At 56.4% G+C, this 8,417-nt stretch overlaps 1 non-coding gene across 1 annotated transcript; it reads left to right on the top strand.

Annotated features, from left to right (window-relative positions):
• The first annotated feature begins 3,282 nt into the window (after positions 1–3,282).
• LOC120376427 lies at positions 3,283–3,472 on the top strand. The gene has a single exon (XR_005587306.1). It is a non-coding gene; the product is annotated as a U2 spliceosomal RNA (small nuclear RNA).
• The last annotated feature ends 4,945 nt before the right edge of the window (positions 3,473–8,417 follow it).

Raw genomic sequence — 8,417 nt, 5'->3', positions numbered from 1 at the left:
CCTGAGCCGCAAGCGAGACAACCCGTTGACCACGTGGCAAATTCGCTGCCCACGCCGACCGAGGAGCCGGAGGTCCGACTGCCGATGGTTAGGCCAGCCACGCCCTGGCAGGCCGCCTGGATCGAGGAGCTCCAAGTGGCAGGCTCCTTTGAGGAATTCGACCCGCTCATCGACAGACTCACCCACGAGCTGTCGGCAGAGATTACTTCCAAGAGGACACCAAACCAGATGACCACCCGGCCTGCCTTCAGACGACCCGTCCCAAATCGCGACACCTCCACCAGAGGAACTGGAAGAAGGAATGCCAGCCACCGCTACGACCCGGCAGCAGCTTCAAGGATCCAGAAGCTGTACAAAACAAACCACCCCAAGGCCGTAAGAGAGGTCCTCGACGGTCCCCCGTCATACTGCATGATCCCGCCCGAGCGCCTCTACAACTACTTCCTCGGAGTGTTCGGTGACATGCCCAGGAACGACGCGCAGCGTCCGGAGTGTCTCCGCCCCCTGCCCCGCGTTACCGATGCAGACTACCTAGAGGCCAACTTCACGCCTAAAGAGGTGACGGCGAGACTCTCCAGAACCAAGAACACCGCACCCGGAAAAGACGGCATCCCCTACAGCCTCCTCAAGAAACGGGACCTCGGCTGCCTCGTGCTCTCCAACATCTCCAACTTGTGCAGGTGCTTCGGCCGGTCTCCCACCTCCTGGAAGAAGGCCATGACTGTCCTCATCCACAAGAAGGGCGATCGAGACGACCCCAGCAACTGGAGACCCATCTCTCTCTGCTCCACGATGTACAAACTGTACGCCAGCTGCCTGGCAGCCAGGATCACGGAGTGGGCGACGACCGGGGGAGCCATCAGCCCGGCCCAGAAGGGCTTCATGCCGTCGGAGGGGTGCTACGACCACAACTTCCTGCTCCAGACCGTCCTCCAGGCGACCAGGAGGGAGCGGAGCAGTGCACGGTAGCATGGCTCGACCTGGCCAACGCCTTCGGGTCCATCCCCCACCACCACATCTTCAACACGCTACGGGAGTTCAGGATGCCGGAGACCTTCCTTCGCCTGATCCGGGAACTCTATGAGGGCTGCAGCACCACCATCCGCTCGGTGGAAGGAGAGACCACCGAGATTCCTATCCGCAGCGGCGTGAAGCAGGGCTGCCCCCTCAGCCCCATCGTCTTCAACCTCGCCATGGAGCCGCTCCTGCGGGCGATCTCCGACGGCGCCGACGGCTTCGACCTGCACGGCGAGAGGGTGAGCATCCTGGCCTACGCGGACGACCTGGTCCTGACCGCGGACGACCCCGAGAGACTCCAGGGCATCCTCGACACCATTGGGAGAGCCGCGGACTGGACGGGACTCCGCTTCAACACCAAGAAGTGCGCGTCCCTCCACGTCGATGGGAGCAAGAGGGACTCGGTGCTGACTATGGAATTCCTAATCCAGGGCGAGTCCGTCGTCCCCCTGGCGGAGGGCCAGGCTTACCAGCACCTCGGCACACCGACGGGCTTCCGCGTCCGGCAGACCCCCGAGGACACCATCCGGGAGATCCTGCAGGACGCTGCCAAGATCGACGCATCCCTGCTGGCACCATGGCAGAAAATCAATGCCCTCAACACCTTCCTGATCCCCTGCATCGCCTTCGTCCTGAGAGGATCCACCGTGGCGAAGGTGCCCCTCAACAAGGCGGACAACACCATCCGGCAGCTGGTGAAGAAGTGGCTGTCCCTACCCCAGAGAGCCAGCAACGAGCTCGTATACATCGCCCACCGACACGGGGGCGCCAACGTCCCCCGCATGGGAGACCTCTGCGACATTGCGGTCGTCACGCATGCCTTCCGCCTCCTGACGTGCCCGGACGCCGTGGTAAAGAACATCGTGACGGCCGCCCTGCGCGCTGCCACCGCAAAGCGAATCAGCAGAGCTCCCTCTGACCAAGATGTGGCCACCTTACTGAGCGGCTCCCTGGACGGTGAGTTCGCCTGGGACAGGAGCGACATCGCCTCGCTGTGGACCCGCGCCTGCAACGCCACCCGCCGACTGGGAAAGCAACTGGGCTGCTGATGGGTGTGGAGCGAGGAACGGCAGGAGCTAGGAGTCCTGGTGCCACATATCGGGACGGAGGGCAACACCGTCGTCAACCCCGGAGCCAGAGGCATGCTGGAGAGGTCGCTGAAGGCCGCCATCCGCGCGCTCTACGTGGACACCCTGAAGAAAAAGCCGGACCAGGTCAAGGCTTTTGAGGTCAGCAGCAAGTGGGACTCCAGTAACCACTTCCTCCCCTCAGGCAGCTTCATCCGTTTCGCCGACTGGCGGTTCATACACCGCGCCCGGCTGAACTGTGTCCCCCTCAACGGAGCCATCCGCCACGGGAACCCGGACAAACGCTGCCGGAGGTGCGGGTACGCCATGGAGACCTTGCCCCACGTCCTGTGCAGCTGCAGGCCCCACGGCAGAGCCTGGCAGCTGCGCCACAACGCCATCCAGGACCGCCTGGTGAAGGCCATCGCCCCGCACCTGGGAGAGATCGCCGTCAACTCCACCATCCCCGACACCGACAGCCTGCTGCGCCCGGACATCGTCCTCACGGATGAGGACCGGAAGAAGATCATCCTTGTCGACGTGACGATCCCGTTTGAGAATAGGACCACGGCCTTCCGCCAAGCCCAAGCCCGCAGACTCGAAAGCACGCTCCTGGCTGACACCCTGCGAGCAAAGGGCTACGAGGTCTACACCGACGCTCTGATCGTTGGGGCCTTGGGCGCCTGGGACCCCCTTAATGAGCGCGTGCTGCGGACCTGTGGGGTGGGCCGTCGCTACGCGCAGCTCATGAGATGCCTAATGGTCTCGGACGCTATTCGATGGTCCAGATACATTTACACAGAGCACGTCACCAGCCACCGTCAATACCAAGAGTGAGCCGGCGTGGCTTCGCACCCATAGGGCTGAAGTGACCTGTAGACTTCCCCTGCTGGACTTTATCCCTGAGCCCTGAACCAACCAAACTGAACTCTGCCCGTGAGGGTCATCCTATCATCATTACCCAGTCCGCTCATTTATTCATGCCCACGACTATCCATAACCTGTTTGTATGAGTGATGTACCCTCACTGCTTGCTGGCTGTACCTTGAACTCACCCACCGTATACCCCGCACTGGGGACATGACAGACTGTGTATATGTATATGTATATGCCGTCCAATACCCAAACGCTAACATCCCCCTACAACCTGTATGTTACCCCCAATGACACAATAACTGACGCTTCAAACACTTTTTGTATCGTTTATTTGTAAATATTCTCTAATAAACTTTAAATCTGTTCTTATCAGTTTAATAACTGATCGGTCCTTTATTTGAGGACTGTATGTTAAATTGATTTTTGAAACAAGGGGATGGAATAGGAGCTTGCTCTGTCCACCCCATGCATTGACCTGGTATTGCAGTGTCTCCAGGACCAGTGCCTCTTCTTCGGGGGGAAATTGTCTGGTTAGAAAAGCAGAAAAAGTTTCACTCTAAAGATGCTGATTTGAGAAGATTTTTTTAAAGTAGTTGAAAAATCAGGTCTCTTTAGCACTTTGGTTTCTTCATGACAACATATTGTTAAAATTTATTGGGAATGTTTTCTGAGTCTACAGATATGAGTTTCTTTGTCTTGCTGGAAGATTGTTTTAAAAGCTGAGATTCTTCTGTTTGTTGTGAGTCTTTTCAACAACATGAGGTACGAATGATTTCCGGACTGATGTTATATTTAGGAGATGTTTGTTTGTGGGTGGGGGGGCTGTGTGTGTGTGTGGGGACACAGAGTGGTAATATTTGAGGTCACATGTATATCAATAACTGGTTGAGTTACACAGACTTCTCCCCACCCAGCCTACGTTCCATGTATCTTGACTGAGCCTGCCACCCACCATCCCAGAGCAGAAGCCTGAAGCCTGAGCCCCACCGCACTCCCTCAATTACAGCCCAGGAGGCTGTGGCCACAATAAAAGCCCCTGGTGGCCACATTTGAGAAATGCTGGAGCCTCACAGTAAACAAATCCCAGCAGGTTTGTCACACCCTGTCCCCCACCCTTTCCCCACCCTGGGGATTTCCTGCCCTCTCCCACACAGACCAACCTTCCTGGAAGTTCCCACCCCCTATGTATTTACTGCCCTTTCTCCCCACAAAGGGAACCCGCCAGCAACTCCCTGATAATCCCTCCCTCAACTGGCTCCACCGCAGCCATTTCCCTTCCCTGGCCCCTGGAAGGACGGAATGAGCTGGAGCAAAATGGATGTTGCGCTGCAGCCTGTTAGGCAAAAAGGCAACTGGGGACATATCAGAACAGGAAATAATTTCACAGCACAATTCCCAGGCTCTTTCCTGCACACAGATATTCTAGCTTGTCCTGCATGGGACAGAAAAATTCAAATCTAGGGCTGTCAATTAATCGCAGTTAACTTACGCAATTAACTTTAAAAAAATCATGATTAATCTGTTTTAATCACACCGTTAAACAACAGAATATCAATTTAAATTTATTATATTTTGTTTTTCTACATTTTCAATATATTGATTTCAATTACAACATAGAATACGAAGTGTACAGTGCTCACTATATATAGTTTTATTACAAATATTTACACAAATATTTATCTCTTTATCATTAAAGTGCAACTTGCATATGTAGATTTTGTTGTTGTTGTTGCATAAGTGCACTCAAAAAGAAAACAATGTAAAACTTTAGAGTCCAGTCAGTCCTACTTCTTGTTCAGCCAATCGCTAAGACAAACAAGTTTGTTTACATTTACTAGAGCTAATGCTGCCTGTGTCTTATATACGTCACCTAAAAGTGAGAACAGGCTCTCTCATGGCACTTTTGTAGCCAGTGTTGAAAGATATTAACGTGCCAGATATGCTAACATCCATATGCCTTCATACTTCAACCACCATTCCAGAGGACATGCTCCATGCTGATAACGCTCGTTAAAAAAATGTGTTGTGACTGAAGACCTTGATGAAGAACTGTATGTCTCCTGCTCCATGGTTTTATCTGCATTCTGCCGTATATTTCGTTTTATGGCAGTCTTGGGTGATGACACATGTTGACGCATGTTGTTCACTTTAAGAACACTTTCAATGCAAATTTGACAAAACACAAAGAAAGTATAACGTGAGATTTCTAGAGATAGCTACAGTGCTTGACCCAAGGTTTAAGAATATGAAGAGCCTTCCAAAATCCAAGAGGGACGAGGTGTGAAACATGTTGTCAGAAGTCCTCAAAGAGCAACAATCTGATGCAGACACTACAGAACCTGAACCACTAGACAGGAAAATCAACCTTCGGTTGGTGGTATCTGACTCAGATGAGGAATATGAAGGTACTTTGGCTTGTTATCGAGCAGTACCTGTCATCAGCATGGAAGCATGTCCCTGGCCTCTGATTGCTAGAAGCTGGGAGGGGAGAACAGGGGCTGGAGCTCTCCATGGCCGCCTGGTCTGGTCACTCCCTCTGAAGCCCATAGCCAGGGCCAGCCTTAGGGGTGGGTGCCACCAGGGAATTGCCCAGGGGTACCATGGTCAAGGGCGGTGCTGTACGGTGGCAGAGAGGTGTGTGCTGCTGGTGTAAAGTCAGAAACTGCTCCCGGCTGGCAGGGGAGTGCTGCTCGGGGTGGTGCCCAGATTTCTCCCTGCTCCCTCCTGACATAGGAACATGGGGGGAGGGAGGGGAAGAGAAGGGGGAGAGAGCGGTGATGAGCAGATACTGCTCCCCCCAATGTTCCTCCGTGCCCCCCAGAGGGCCGTGAGGGGGGAGCAAGGAGCAACATCAGGGCTCCCGGCATCCAGGTCACCTTCCCACCACTTGGGCTGCATAAGGAGGACAGAGAGCAGCAGCCCAGGTGGGGAAGGTAACCTGGAGGCAGGGAGCCCCAATGCTCCTGCTCCCTCTCTCACAGCCCCCTAGCAATGTGCGGAGGAGCAGTGTTCAGGGGCGGCGGGGGGAGCAAACAGCAATGCCAGCTACTCCATGCATCCAGGTCAGTTTCCCCAAGTGGGCACAGGAGGGGGTGCAGGGTTAGGGAAAAGGGGGCACAGTGCAGGGATTACAGGTGCGGGAGGAGGCAGGGGTTAGGGGTGCAGGGGTTAGGGAACTGGAGGGGGCACATGGTTAGGGGTGCAGAGGTTAGGAGGCACGGTGAGGGTGCAGGAGGGGATGCAGGGTTGGGGGTAGGGGTGCCAGAGGTCACAGGTTTAGGGTTTGGGGGCACAGGTTAGGGGTGTAGGGGCACAGGGTTAGGGGTGAGGGACATAAGGGTTCTGGAGGGGTGCAGGTTAGGGGCACCAGAGGTTGGGGATGTAGGGGTTAGGGGTGCTGGAGGGAGTGCAGGGGAGCACAGGGTTAGGGGTGCAGAGGGGGGCACAGAGTTGGGGCGTGGGGGAGGACGCAGGGTGAACAGTGCAGGGTAAGAAGCACAGGAAGGGGCACGGGGCTCTCCTGTAACCCAACCCCACAGGAGACTGACCCCATGTTTAAAGAACAAACCTCTATACTAAGGGCTGCAATATCCACTGGGGTGAGACAAACGGCACCAGCTCCTTGCTGCCCAGCCTGTGAGAGCTCTGACTGTGCGTCTATGAAGGGAACAGAGAATGGAAGTTAAGTGGCTCCGGTTCGCACTCTGTTAGAGTCCCACCGGGAACAGTGAGCAGAAGTTAAGTTGCCTCCTGTTCTCTAACTGATGGGGGCAGCAGGGATTAGGGGTCATGGAGAACGGGGGTGCCTGACAGGCGTTGGGCTGCGGGGTTCCCTGCTGCGGGGTTCCCTGCTGCAGCTCCGCAGACTGGAGCCTGCTCCTCCTGTGCAGGGCCAGCTCCAGCTTTTCTGCCGCCCCAAGCAGGAGGGGGGAAAAGGACAAGCTGTGGCTCTTTGGTGGCAGCTCAACCACACTGCTGCTTCTGTGGCAGTTCGGCGGCGAGTCCTCCCTCCCTTCCTCTTCGGCAGCAATTCGGCAGCAGCTCAAAGACTAACACAGGGAATGAGGGATCCGCCGCCGAATTTCCGCCCAGGACCCATTCGTGCTGCCCCGATACCGGACGGGCCGCCCCTTTGAATTGGCCGCTCCAAGCACCTGCTTCCTACACTGGTGGCTGGAGCCAGCCCTGCTCCCGTGACAAGCAGGGGCTGGTGCAGAGCGTGGCAGGGCAGGGAGATGACATCTCCCCTAAGGGCGGGGCCTTTTCACAGCAAGGGCAGCACCTCCCCGCAGGAGCACAGACCCCACCTGCTCCTCCTGTTTTCTCCTGACACCAGCACCACCCTTCCCAGCACCGCCTCATGGCAGCATCTGCTTCTGGACTCGCACCAGAAATGGGAAGTCTGGGCCGGGCCTGGCAGCAGCTATCAGGAAATGGAAGCAGGAGACACGACCACTCCCATGGTGCTGTGGGGCCCGTCCTGGCTGGGGGGTGATGGAGGCAGTGGACACTACCACTCCCATGGTGCCGTAGGGTTTTCAGGTGGGGTGCCCCCCCACCAGGGTTGGGCTCCAGGGAAGGTGTGGCAGCTTAAGGGACTGTGTGTGTGGGCGGGGGTTTGCTTGGAGGAGGTTTGAGGACCAACAGCGAAGGGGAAGTTGGACACTGGCCAGAATACCAGGAGACAAGGCAGGGGAGGTGATACCTGTTACTGGCCCAGCTTTGGAGCCACACAGGGTCTTCTTCCGGCAGGGGAAAGGTGCTCAGAGCATCACAGTTCAATAGAAGGTGGAACGCTCTGCCCCGAACACAAGACATTCCCCTACTTCCTGGAACGGGGGGGGGGGGGGCTGTCCCCATTGTCCTGTAAACAGCCCCACCATGTAACCCAGAGGTGGCTGCATCTTAGCACCAAGACACCAGTGGTCACTGCTCCAGAGGAGATGGTACATACAGGCCACTGCCCTACGTGGCCACCAGACGTCACAGACTGTGCACTGTCTTAGCTGGCCCCACACATTACTGCCCCAAGAGGTGAGGTCCACACAGGCTACTACTCAAACTGGGCACCTGGGGTCACTGCAGCAATGGTTGGGGGGGATACATGCAGGTCACTGCCACACATGGCCACCAGGGGGCACTGCTGCAATGGTGGTGGGGGGCGGGGGATGATAGGCCACTGCCTGAAGTGGCCACTACCACAATGGTGTGGGGAGAGGGGGAGGGAGATACCAATAGGGCACTGCCACACCAGGGCACCACGGGGAGGTCACTGCTCCAATTAGTAGAGATACACATGGGGTAGTGCCCCAACTGGGGGCCCTACCCCAGAGAGAGAGGGGGCTGGGGAGAGAAGAGGAAATCAAAGGCCACTGCCTCACTTAGCCACCAGGGTCACTACCTAAATAGGGGGACACACACACAGGGCACTGCCCCACTTCACCAGCAGGGGTCACT

Source organism: Mauremys reevesii, linkage group 12, assembly GCF_016161935.1.
Source record: "Mauremys reevesii isolate NIE-2019 linkage group 12, ASM1616193v1, whole genome shotgun sequence".
NCBI lineage: Eukaryota > Metazoa > Chordata > Testudines > Geoemydidae > Mauremys > Mauremys reevesii.
The sequence above is the reverse complement of the archived record's forward strand: the minus strand, read 5'-3'. Positions and strand labels throughout refer to the sequence as shown.